The sequence below is a fragment of the Monodelphis domestica genome, chromosome 1 (assembly GCF_027887165.1).
Source record: "Monodelphis domestica isolate mMonDom1 chromosome 1, mMonDom1.pri, whole genome shotgun sequence".
Classification (NCBI taxonomy): domain Eukaryota; kingdom Metazoa; phylum Chordata; class Mammalia; order Didelphimorphia; family Didelphidae; genus Monodelphis; species Monodelphis domestica.
Window position 1 is genome coordinate 324567935 of NC_077227.1, and position 13230 is coordinate 324581164.

Genomic DNA, 13230 nt, shown 5'->3' on the forward strand with positions numbered 1-13230 from the left:
GGATGCTTGGCAATTCAGCTCAAGAGAGGTCCTCAAGCGTCTGTTACTCTATCTTGCCATGTCATCTTATATAGCACTTTATGCATGACATCTAATTTGATCCTCCAAACAACCTTGTGAGGTAGGTATTCCTTTTTTCCCTATTTTATAGAATAGGAAACTGAGATTGAGAGAGGTTAATTGATATGCCCAGAAATACACAGCTGCTAAGTAGTTGTAGTTTGATTTAGACTGAGGTCTTCCTAACTCCAATTATAGACTTCTGTTTACTGCACCTGTTAGCTGCCCAACCCTGTTCTTCTCTGCCTTTTCAAACCCCAACTATCTTTCAAGGTTCAAGTTCTGCCTTCTCCAGGAAGTCATTTCTCAGCTGGCATCACTTACACTTTAAATTCTACAGAACTTATTATCATCTAATTCAATAATAGCTTGCACGTGCTTTTAGGTTTACAAAACCTTCAATGGTTCAAGTATTATTATTGTCCATCACCCTACTCCCAGCCCATCCTAGAGTCAGAAACTGAATTTCAGGGCAGCTGGGGGGATAGAGTGTGGGACCTAAAATCAGGAAGATTCGTCTCCCTGATTTCAAATCTAGCCTCAGACAGTGATCCTGAGCAAGCCACTTAACCTTGTCTGCTTCAGTTTCCTCATTTGTAAAATGAGCTGGAAAAGGACATAGCAAACTACTCTAGTATCTCTGCCAAGAAAACCCTAAAAGGGGTCAGGAAGAGTCAAACATGACTGATAGTACCGAACAACAACAGCAACAAAAACTTGTTCAGCTCACACAGCCAATGAGCACTAGAACCTTACCCCAGATCTCTTGACTCCAAATCCAATAGTCTTTTCACTATATCATTCCATTAGAGCTCAAAAGGACCTTAGAGATCCCTTCTTTACTCCAATCTCCTCCTTTTAGAACTATAGAATCTTTTGTGTTTCATTTTTCTTGAATTCATTTTTAAAAATTTATTATATGTTTTGTCTTTATATCACCTTCATCTAAATATACCCCAAAAGAGATGAAATTTTATCTGCAAAATGAATACATCAACCAAATCTGACATCTTCTGGAGTATTCCACTTACTTCTCCAGTAAAGTAAGGGAGATCTATCCTGATTACTTTTTGGGGGAGCTAAGCTTGGTCATCTTAGTAGGATCATAGAGAATTTTAAAATTCAAACTAGCCCAACCTCTGCCTGAAGCATGAATTCTATCTATAATATGCTCAGAAAATGGTTTTCCAGTTTCTGCTTAGAGACTTTTAATGTATCTTTTTCATCTTCTCTCCTTTACTAACTATATTCACGTCTTCATGTCTTTCCCCATGGACTATTGCAATTTCATTTTTCTGAGTACATCACAGATCTTCCTATCTTTAGTGTCTAGCCCTCTAGTCAATCCTATATATACCAATATTCTTCTTTATGAACAGGACTGATTATATGACTCTTCCTTCCCCATTATATATGAAATAATTTCAAAACCCCGGTCTGTCTTATCTCTTAACATTCCCCTTTATGTATCTTCTCCTCCAGCCAATCTGTGATTCTCATCATCCTTCTTGCCTTTACTTATACCATCTCCTATAATTGGTGTATAACCTTCCATTTCCATTTTTTCTTCGAAATAGACTGATTGTTGATTGCAAAGATGTGTCCATCAGCAGCCAACTAGTATGGCTTCACCAAGAAAAAGGTCATGCCAGATTAATCTTATTTCTTTTTTGACAGGGTTAATAGGCTGGGGAATGTGATAGGTAGAATTTACCCAGATTTCAGCAAAACATTGACAAAATCTGCTCTGCACTTCTTTTGGGGAAATTGAGAGGATATCAGCTAAATCAGGATAAAATTCAGTAGATTCAAAACTGGTTGAATAACTCCACTCAAATAATGACTGTTGTCAGTTTAGAAAGAGGTCTCCAGTGGAATGCCCCAGAGATCTGCATTTAACACTATAGTATTTAATTTTTTTTAATTTTTTATTTAATTAGTCAATTTGGAATATTTTCCCTTGGTTACAAGAGTCATGTTCTTTCCCTCCCCTCCCCTCCCACTCTCCTGTAGCTGACATGAAATTCCACTGGATTTTACATGTGTCTTTGATCAAAATCTATTTCCATATTGTTGATGTTTGCATTAGGGTGATCATTTAGAGTCTATATCCCCAATCATATCCCCGTCAACCCGTGTGATCAAGCATTGTTTTTATTCTGTGTTTCTGCTCCCATAGTTCTTCCTTTGGATGTGGATAGTGTTCTTTCTCATAAATCCCTCAGAATTGTCCTGGATCATTGCATTGCTACTACTAGAGAAGTCCATTACATCAATTGTACCACAGTGTATCAGTCTCTGTGTACAATGTTCTCCTGGTTCTGCTCCTTTCACTCTGCATCAATTCCTGGAGGTCATTCCAGTTCACATGGAATTCCTCCTTTTCATTATTCCTTTTAGCACAATAGTATTCCATCACCAACAGATGCCATGATTTGTTCAGCCATTCCCCAAAGGGCATCACCTCATTTTCCAATTTTTTGTCATCACAAAGAGTGCAGCTATAAATATTTTTATACAGGTCTTTTTCCTTATGATCTCTTTGGGGTACAAACTCAGCAATAGTATGGCTGGGTCAAAGGGCAGGCAGTCTTTTAAAGCCCTTAGGGCATAGTGCCAAATTGCCTTCCAGAATGATTGGATCAATTCACAACTCCATCAGCAATGCATTAATGTTCCAATTTTGCCATATCCCCTCCAATATTTATTACTTTCCTTTGCTGTCATGTTAGCCAGCCTGCTAGGTGTGAGGTGGGACCTCAGAGTTATTTTGATTTGCATTTCTATAATTATAAGAGATTTAGAACACTTTTTCATGGACTTATTGACAGTTTTGATTTCTTTATCTGAAAATTGTCTATTCATGTCCCTTGCCCATTTATCAATTGGGGAATGGCTTGATTTTTTTGTACAATTGATTTAGCTCTTTATAAATTTGAGTAATTAGACCTTTGTCAGAAGTTTTTGTTATGAAGATTTCTTCCCCAATTTGTTGCTTCCCTTCTTATTTTGGTTGCATTGGTTTTGTTTGTACAAAAACTTTTAAATTTAGTGTAATTAAAATTATTTATTTTACATTTTGTAATTTTTTCTAACTCTTGCTTGGTCTTAAAATCTTTCCTTTCTCAAAGATCTGACAAGTATACTATTTTGTGTTGACCTAATTTACTTATAGTTTCTTTCTTTATGTTCAAGTCATTCACCCATTCTGAGTTTATCTTGGTATAGGGTGTTAGATGTTGATGGAAACCTAATCTCTCCCATATTGTTTTCCAATTTTCTCAGCAGTTTTTTTTAAATAGTGGATTTTTGTCCCAAAAGCTGGGATCTTTGAATTTATCATAGACTATCTTGCTGAGGTCGCTTCCCCCAAATCTATTCCACTGATCCTCCCTTTTATCTCTTAGCCAATACCATATTGTCTTGATGACTATTGCTTTATAATATAATTTGAGATCTAGGACTGCTAGGTCACCTTCCTTCACATTTTTTTTTCAATATGTCCCTGGATATCCTTGATCTTTTATTCTTCCAAATGAACTTTGTTATGTTTTTTTCTAATTCAGTAAAAAAAAATTTCTTGGTAGTTCAATGGCAATGGCATTAAATAAGTAAATAAGTTTGGGTAGGATTGTCATTTTTATTATGTTAGCTCATCCTATCCATTAGTAATTAATGTTTTTCCAATCATTTAGATCTAGTTTTAATTGTGTGGAAAGTTTTTGTGGTTGTATTCATATAGTTCCTGTGTTTGTCTCAGGAGATAGATTCCTAAGTATTTTACATTGTCTCTGGTGATTTAAAATGGAATTTCTCTTTCTAATTCTTGCTGCTGATATGTGTTGGAAATATATAGAAATGTTGATGACTTATGTGGGTTTATTTTGTATCCTGCAACTTTGCTAAAGTTGTTGATTATTTCCACTAGCTTTTTAGTTGATTCTCTAGGATTCTTTAAGTAGACCATCATGTCATCTGCAAAGAGTGATAGCTTGGTCTCCTCCTTGCCTATTTTGATGCCTTCAATTTCTTTTTCTTCTCTAATTGCTACTGCTAGTGTTTCTAGTACAATATTAAATAATAGAGGCGATAATGGGCATATTTGTTTCGCTCCTGATCTTATTGGGAATGCATCTAGTTTATCCCCATTGCAGAAGATGCTTGCTGATGGTTTTAGAGATATACTGTTTATTATTTTTAGGAAAGGCCCTTCTATTCCTATACTTTCTAGTGTTTTCAATAGGAATGGATGTTGTATTTTGTCAAAGGCTTTTTCTGCATCTATTGAGATAATCATGTGATTTTTGTCAGTTTGCTTGTTAATATGGTCAATTATGTGGATGGTTTTCCTAATATTGAACCATCCTAGTATTTATTTTAACAGTAATTTGAGTAAAATGTGATTGACATGCTTATATTTGCAGATAACAGAAATCAAGGAAAGAGAACTAATGTGCTATACAACTTTCAGGATGCAAGAAAAATCTTGACAGTCTAGAAAAAGGGTTGACAATCTATGGGCCAGATTGGCTGGCTGCTCGTTTTTGTATGACCCTCAAGTGAAGAAGTTGTTACATTTTAAAATAAAGTTTTATTGTACTTAAAAATATAAAAACCATTCTCAGCTCACAAGCCATTAAAAAAACCAGGAGATGGCTGGAGTTGGCCCTTGGACTGTAACTTACTGACTTTTGACTTTTGACATCAGGCCAAGTCAGCTACAAACATATGAAATTGAATAGGATTAAAGTCTTACATTCCGGTTCAAAAGATTAATATTAGATACTAGATCATTTTTTAAAGCTCCATAAATTTTGGTAGATTCTAAGGTCAATATGTCAATTGTGTGATATAGCAGCTAAAAAATTTAATTCAGGCTTAACTGTTTTCAACAGTACAATGAGCCTGACTGCAGATTGAAAGAACTATTTTTCACTTTATTTTCTTTGTGGGGTTTTTAACATGGGTCTTCTATAACATAACTAATATAGAAATGTGTTTTGCATGATCACATATGTATAACATATATCAAAGTGCTTACAATCTCAGCATAGGAGAAAGGGAGTAAAGGAGAAAGGGAACTTGGAAATCAAAATATTAGGAAACAAATATTAAATTTGTTTTTATATTTAAATGGAAAAATGCTCAAAAACAAAAATGTATTTTGGAAATACTTAAAGTAAATAAAAATACAATAGAACATTAAAATTAAAAGTTTAATTCAGTCCTATGCCATGTTAAGAGAAGTCTAACATGTGGAGCAAGGGAGGAGAGACTCACTGTACTCTGCTCTGGCCAAATCATACCTGAAGTAGTGTGTTCACCTTATTTTAGAAAAGTATTTGATAATATGAAGACAATTTAGAGAAGGGCAATCTCTATGGTGAAGAGATGTGTGAGGATCAATTGAAGGAACTATTAGGTTCTTTAACCTGAAAAAGACAAGACTTAGAAGAGACAAAGTTATCAAATGGAAGAGGATAGAACTATGAGCAGCAGCCATAAGTCACAGAAAGGAAAAATGTAGTCTGATGTGAGGAAAGCTTCTTGAGTTGCTTTAGAGGTAATGAGATACTGCTCATTGGAAGTCTTGAAGGAAAGGCCATGAGTTGGGAATGTTGCAGAGAGGTGTTTTTTTTTTCTTTTGGTAATATTTTATTTTTCCCCAATTTCTTATAAAAATAATTTTTGGCATTCATTTTATAGCATTTTGAGTTCCAAATTCTCTCCCTCCCTCCTAGCCCAGCCCCGTCCCTGAGACAGTAAGCCCTTTGATATTGTTTACATACGTGCAGTCATACAAAACATATTTCCATATTTGTCATGTTATAGAAGATACATTTTTTATTAAAAAAAAACTCATGGAGAAAACAAAGTGAAAATGGTATGCTTCGATCTAAACTCAAAGTCTCTCAGTTCTCTGTCTGGATGGACAGTTCTGATCATCATGAATCTTTTTGGATTGTCTTGGATCATTGTAGTGCTAAGAGTAGCTAAGTCATTCATAGTTGCTCATCTCACAGTATTATGGAGGGGATTCTTGATCAGTTATTAGTTGAACCAAATGATCCATGCTGTCTCTTTCAGCTCAGATGTTCAGAGATGTGAGCTCTGTGAGGGCTGGCATCAGCCCTATAGCCCTCAGGGTAGGTACACAGTAAATATTGGTTGATTGGATCATTAAATTATAGACATATTATCACAAAGTGGTGAATGAGGTGCTCATTTTTGTTTCCAAGAACAAACAGCTAAGTCTGGTCAAGCCCAGGGCAAGTTTGAGTGCTACTTTCTCCGGAGGAGATAACAATAAAGATCATTGGTAACAGCTGTCCTTATTGTTAAAGTCCTAAAGATCCTTCTGCCCTCAGTACATATTTTCAAAGAAACCTTTTTATTTGGAGACACTGGCGTATGCTTCCAGAATGATTGTACTTTCTGTCAAGGCTGAAATCAGCTGCAAAGTGAGCACACTCCATTAACTGGAGGCAGAAAATAAAATTTGTCTAGCTTCACCAAGGCACAGAGGGAATGAACAAGGCAGTTTGGATTTTAACCTGTATCCACGGTTGTTCCACACTGTCTAAGGGAAGCTTACTCTGTTGCAAATAGAATCATGGGATGTGAGAACTAGAAAGAACCTTTGAATGATAACCATCATCATCATCACCATCACCATCATCATCATCATCATCATCATCATCATCATCAAACTCTAGTATAAAAGACCTGTAAGGATCTTTCAGATCATCTTATAGAATATCTCATGTGATTTATAGGAAACTGAGGCCCAGTACAAGTGACTTGATCAAGGCCACTCAGTTTCTTTTTTTCTCAGAAGGTAAATTCATTTCTAAAGGGAATTTGGGAATAGTATTTGTGACCTCTAATCATAAGGATTTGAAAATCCAAGAACATTAGTGTTCTCTTTTTACTCTGCCTTTAAGCATTCTGTCCTCATAAAATCAAAGATTTTTAGACTTAGAAGGGACCCCAAAAACCATTTAATTTCACTCATACCTAAACTGATTTTCCCCTACCAAGTGATCACCTAAACTTCCATTGAACACTTCAGTATTTTAGTGATTGATTCTATTTTTTAGGGAATCAATTGTTAAATTTTTCTGTGGTCTTTTCTAAGCTGCTCATTCATTTTCTTGAATTATTTTTTCAGTTATTCCAAACATCTTATTTCCATCCTTCCTTTATAGCCCTTATGGGATTTCTGAAACAGGCTGGAGGTTCTTGTTGGATGAATATCTGTTATCGCTTCTAGGGACCTACTTGTTTTTGTTGCCATCTTCTTCCCTTCAGAGACTTCTCACTTTCTTTCACCCCATAGTGTTTAATCATCATACTAGGGGGACCTCTATTTTAGATTTTTAAAAAACATATTAATATTTTCTGTTTTCAAATCACCTTAATTTCCAGTTATGTCCCTCTCTACTTCCTACCCAGAGAGCCAGCCTTTGTAATAAAGAAGAAAAGAAGAAAATCAGATTAGCAAAACAAATGTGTCTGCTGTTTTGACAGTTTATGCAGTATTTCCACATCATGATCCACATGCTCTGAAAAAAAAAGAAAGAGGTACATTTTTTTTGGTTGAGCTCAAGCTCAGGCATTATAATTAGACAGCATCAGTTTTCATTTTTGTTTTTATTATTTCCATTTCCATGGCTGTAGTTGCATATATTGTTTTCCTGGTTCTGCTTACTTCACTTTACATTCATCTGTACTTCTAAGACCATATTTCTCCTTACTTTCTTACAGCAGAATAATATTCCATTACATTCATGTACCATAATTTGACTAGATGTTCTCCATTTGATTGGCATCTACTTTATTTCCAATTCTTTTCTACCACAAAAAAGTGAATATTTTCGTGTACATGGAGACTCTTTCACTTTGACTTCCTCGCAGTGGGATCTCCTGGTGGAAGGGTATGGATGTTTTAGTCAATTTCTCAGCATGACTCCAAATTGCTTTTAAGAGTGATCAGGTCATTTCACAACTCCACCTCTATCTGTATTCCTGTCTTGCCCCCTGAATAATGATTATTTCCATCTTTTGTCATCACCACCAATTTGCTGACCTGTTGGTGAAACCTCAGAGTTGTTCTAATTTTAATTTCTCTTGTTAGATTTTTAGTAATCTTTCATATAACTGTTAATAGTTTAAAATTCTATTTTAATATATTTTATTAATTTCATTAAATATTTCCTGACATGTAAAAAACTTTTAGTATTCATTTTTTTTAAATTTTGAGTTCCAGATTCTCTCCTTCACTATCCTGCCCCTTGAGAAGACAAATATTATGATATTGATTCTATATGTGAAGTCATGCAAAATGTTTCCATATTAGTCATGTTGCCAAAAAGCCCACACAAACAAGAAAAATAAAGAAAACTGTTAAAGTTTACTTCAGTCTGTACTTAGAGTTCATCATTTCTCTCTCTGGATTTGGATAGCTTTTTTCAACATGAGTCTTTTGAAATTATCTTGGATCACTGTCTTGACCAGAATACTTAAGTCTTTGTCAATTGATCAATATTATAATACTGCTGTTACCATGTACAGTGTTCCCCTGGTTCTGCTCAGTTCATTTTGCATCAGTTTGTATAAGTTCTCAGGGTTTTCTGAAGTTATTCCCTTAATCATTTCTTATAGCACAATATTATTCCTTCATAATCATATACCACAACCTATTCAGCCATTTCCCCAATTGATGTCTGTCGCCTTATTTTCTAATTCTTTGTCACCACACACACACACACAAAAACTGCTATGAATAAATTTCTTTGGGGTATAGACTTAGCAGTGGTATTGCTGGGTCAAAGAGTATGCACAGTGTTATAGCCTTTTGGCCATAGTTCCAAATTGTTTTCCAGGATAGTTGGATTAGTTGACGATTCTACACACAGTGCTTTACTGTCCCATTTTTCCTTCATATCCTCTCCAGAATTTGTCATTTTCTTTTTCTGTCATATTAGGCAATCTGATGGGTGTGGGTGGCATTTCAGAGTTGTTTTAATTTGCATTTCTCTACTCAATAGTAATTTAGAGTATTTTTCATGTGATTATTGATAGCTTTGATTTCGCCTTTTGAAAATTGCCTATCCATAACTTTAATTAATTATCAATTGGGGAATGGTGTATGTTTTTATAAATCTGAATCATATTTGAGAAATGAGACAATTATCAGAGAAACTTGCTCTAAATTTTTTTCCAGTTTCCTGCTTTCCTTCTCATTTTGGCTTCATTGCTTTTGTTAGTGCAAAGTCTTTTTTAATTTTGTGTAATCAAAATTATTCATTTTACATCTTATGATATTCTCTATTTCTTGTTTGATCATAAACTTTTCCCTCATTCATAGATATGACCAGTACACTTTTCTATGCTTCTCTAACTTATTTATGATATCACATTTTGTGTATAAATTGTCTATTCTGACTTTATCTTGGTATATCATGTGAGACATTGGTCTATGTCCAATTTCCTCTAAATAGCTTTCTAGTTTTCCCAGTAATTTTTAAGCCCTTACATTCCATCTTGGAATCAATACTGTGTATTGGTTCTAGGGAAGAAGAGTGGTAAGGACTAGGCACTGAGAGTTAAGTGACTTGCCCAGGGTCACACAGCTAGGAAATGACTGTGATCAAATTTGAACCCAGGACCTCCTGTCTCTAGGCCTGGCTCTTAATCCACTGAGACACCCAGCTCCTCCCCTCCCTACTCAGAAATTTTTGTTATGTAGTGAGTTTTTACCATAATAGCTTGGATCTTTCAGTTTATTAAACACTAGATTACTATGGTCATTTACGACTATGTTTTATATGCTTAATCTATTCCATTGAACCACCACTCTATTTCTTAGCCAGTACCAGCTTGTTTCCATGATAACACTTTGCAATATAGTTTGAAATCACCTTCCTTCACATTTTCCCCCTTGATTCCTTTCATATTCTCTGACCTTTTGTTCTTCCAGATGAATTTTGCTATTTTTTTCTAGCTCTATAAAATGATTCTTTGGTAGTTTGATTGTTTGGGTTTACAAGTCTTTAAAGAGCTATTTTATTTTATTTCTTTCATTTGCTTTGGGGAATGGCTCTCAGTTTTATATTTATTTTGGATATCAGATCCTTATCAGAAATATTTGATGCATAGGATTTTTTTCCATGTCCCTTCTTAACTGGGCTGCATTTCACACATAATCAATGAACATTTATTAATTGCTTACTTTGTGCTAAGCCCAGAGGATACAAGAAGAGGAAAATGACAGTCAAAAAAATTGACCCTCAAGGTCAAAACCATCTATTTTGTTTTTGTGGTTGGTGACTTTCCCTCCCATATTGAGATTAGAGCTTTCTCCCCTTAGCCATAGCTGTGAAAAGGATCTGATCTGGTTCTCTTCTAATTTAAAAAAAATTGTGACCTGTGTTTAATTCAATTGCATATCCATCTTGAACTTATTTTATATATTGTACAAGATGATGGTCACAACCTGATTACTTTCAATCTGCTTTCTGATTTTTCCAACAGTTTTTTGCCAAATACAAAGTTTTCCCTGTATTTCTTCACTCTTGGTTTTCCCAGTGATGGCTTCTTTCCTTTCCCCCTCTTGATTGTGTGTTGTTTATTGTTTTTATCTTGAGAGGAAGAAGGAGAATTGGGCTGAGTCATGACCTGTTATTTATTTATTCATCTTGTCAGAACTTTTAGAACATCTTTGCCCTTCCCTTCTCCAGTGAGGAAGAACCTAGTACTCCTCCTGAGATACCCCATTCTATTCTTGGATAGTTCTGCTAATAGGGAATATCTCCTTTATAATTAGCCAGCAGCAACACCCATGTCACTTTCCCCTATAGTCCTCATTCTGGTCTTTTGGAGAAAATAAAACAAGATCAATCCCTCTTCTAAATGGCAGTTCTTCAGATAATTGAAGAGAATTCTCATGTCCAGTTCCATCCCCTGTTCCCCCATTAGTCATCTCTGCTCCATGAAAGTTCCTCATGGTTCCCACAGGTATTCGGGTACATTGCTATTGTTGTCATTATTATCATGGTCATCTTTGGGCAAATATGATTGTCTGATTGTTATGCCCATTCAGGCAGGGTTAGATCTCAGCTGTACCCTAGTAAAGATGTCATCTGGCACTGCATATGATTCTCTCTCAAAGGCTCCAGCAGATCCTCAAGGTGCCACACTCCCCATTGCAAGATCTACTCCCTACCCTCATTTCCAACACTACAGAATCAGGGGATGAAACTATCTAAAACAAAGCAGAGACTCTCCCTTTCTTATAGACAAGCTTATGCTGATGTAGGAATAGTTCTTTTGAGCTTGGAACAGTTGGTGAAAATATTTTCATCAAGATGCATACTTGCTTTTTTCATTTGCCCCTTGACCCCAGAGAGGTGGCCCCTTGTGTCTGGATAAAAATTTGATTGAAATATTGAATTAGAATCATAGACTTTTCATTTTAGAAATGAAAGGAGCCTTGGTGATAATTTATTCCAGTAGCTTATTTTATAGATGTGAAAAATGGAGACTCGGAAACAGGAAGAAGGGATGTTTGCTTATCAGAACCAGTAACATTTCTATGAGATGCAATGGGTATAATGAATAGAAGACAAACCTTGGAGTTGGGAAGTCTTGGGTTCAGTTCCTGCTTCTGGAATATACTGGCTGTATAACCAAGAACAAATGACTTAATCATTCTGAGATCCAGTTGATATTCTAAAACTCTAAGTTATAAATGAGCAGCTAATTGACATTCACAAAGGGAATTTTCCATAGTGGGAGCTCACCATGACAATGAAATCTCAGTTTGGGGGCAGGGGTTGGGGGAAGGAATAATTCTGTATTTCTTTATGGCTTATAAACCACTTTTCCCCCAAGAAACATGTGAAGTAATGCAGATGCCATTTTTCCATTTTATGGATGAGAATATTATGGGTCAGAGGGAAAATGACTTACTCAGGTTCATATAGCTATAAATATCAGTAACAGAACTCAAAAGAACTTTAAATCATTTAATCAAGTCAAGAATTTATCAGATGTTTTACTTTTGACAAAGAAAAGTAGCATATTTGTATATGTAATTAAATCTCCTATACCAGTGATGGTGACCTTATGGTACAGGTGCCAAAGAGGGCACACAGAGGGCTCTCTGTGGGCATGCAGCCACCTCCCCCACTTAGAGTTCGTTACTAGAAAGGCAGAGGAACTCAGGTGGAGTTGCTCCCCTCCCTGTTTCCACCATGCCTGATGTCATTGTTTCACATCCCCCACCCCTCTGCCCAGCAGCCCAGTGGAAGTGCATGAGGGTAAGGTGGGCTTCTCACAGGCAGCAGAGCTGGAGGGGACTAGAGCACTTGAGCTACTGCCCTCCCCCTCTCTACACTCACTGAGGACATTCCTCACTTCACCTGCCCCTACACCCAACAGCCCAATGGGAGCACTTTCTCCCTCTGCTGTGGGGGGTAAGGGGAAACAGGGTGTGCCTGGCCCTTGATGCCTGGCACTCCATCTCTAAAAGGTTTGTCATCACTGTCCTATACCCTGTTTCTATGCCAATTTCTAAGATTTCACCATCTAAGTTTTCCTCATTATGTAGGCATACAGTGTATTAATTGTTGTCCAGTTGTTTTTTCAGTCATGTACAACTCTCCATCTCCAGGCTTGGCTCTTTGACTCCTGAGTGACCTGGCTGCCCTTTCCTTCTTCAGCTCTTTTTTTTTTGTTAAATCCTTGCCTTCTGTCTTGGAATCAATACTTATTAGTTCTAAGGCAGAAGAACTATAAGGGCTGGGCAATGGGGATTAAGTGACTTGCCCAGGGTCGCACAACTAAGAAGTATCTGAGGTCAGATTTGAATCCAGGACCTCCAGTCTCTAGACCTGGCTCTCAATCCACTGAGCTACCCAGCTGCCCCTCTTCTTCAGCTCATTTTACAGATAAAGAAATCAAGATAAACAGGAGTAGATGACTCTCCCAGGGTCACACAGCTAGTAAGTATCTAAGGCAGAATTTGAACTGAGGTCTTTCTGACTTTAGATCCAGTGCTCTATCCACTCTGTGACTTAACTGCCTCTTTAGTATACTACCACCACAAAAGACCATCTGTTTGTCTACAGTGATTCTTATATCCAAATGCTTTCCACAATGCTATTA

At 36.3% G+C, this 13230-nt stretch overlaps 1 protein-coding gene across 4 annotated transcripts in view; it reads left to right on the forward strand.

Moving 5' to 3' along the window:
* Nucleotides 1-13230, forward strand: part of BEGAIN (brain enriched guanylate kinase associated) — a 284146-nt gene that overhangs the window by 104787 nt on the left and 166129 nt on the right. The window lies entirely within an intron of this gene.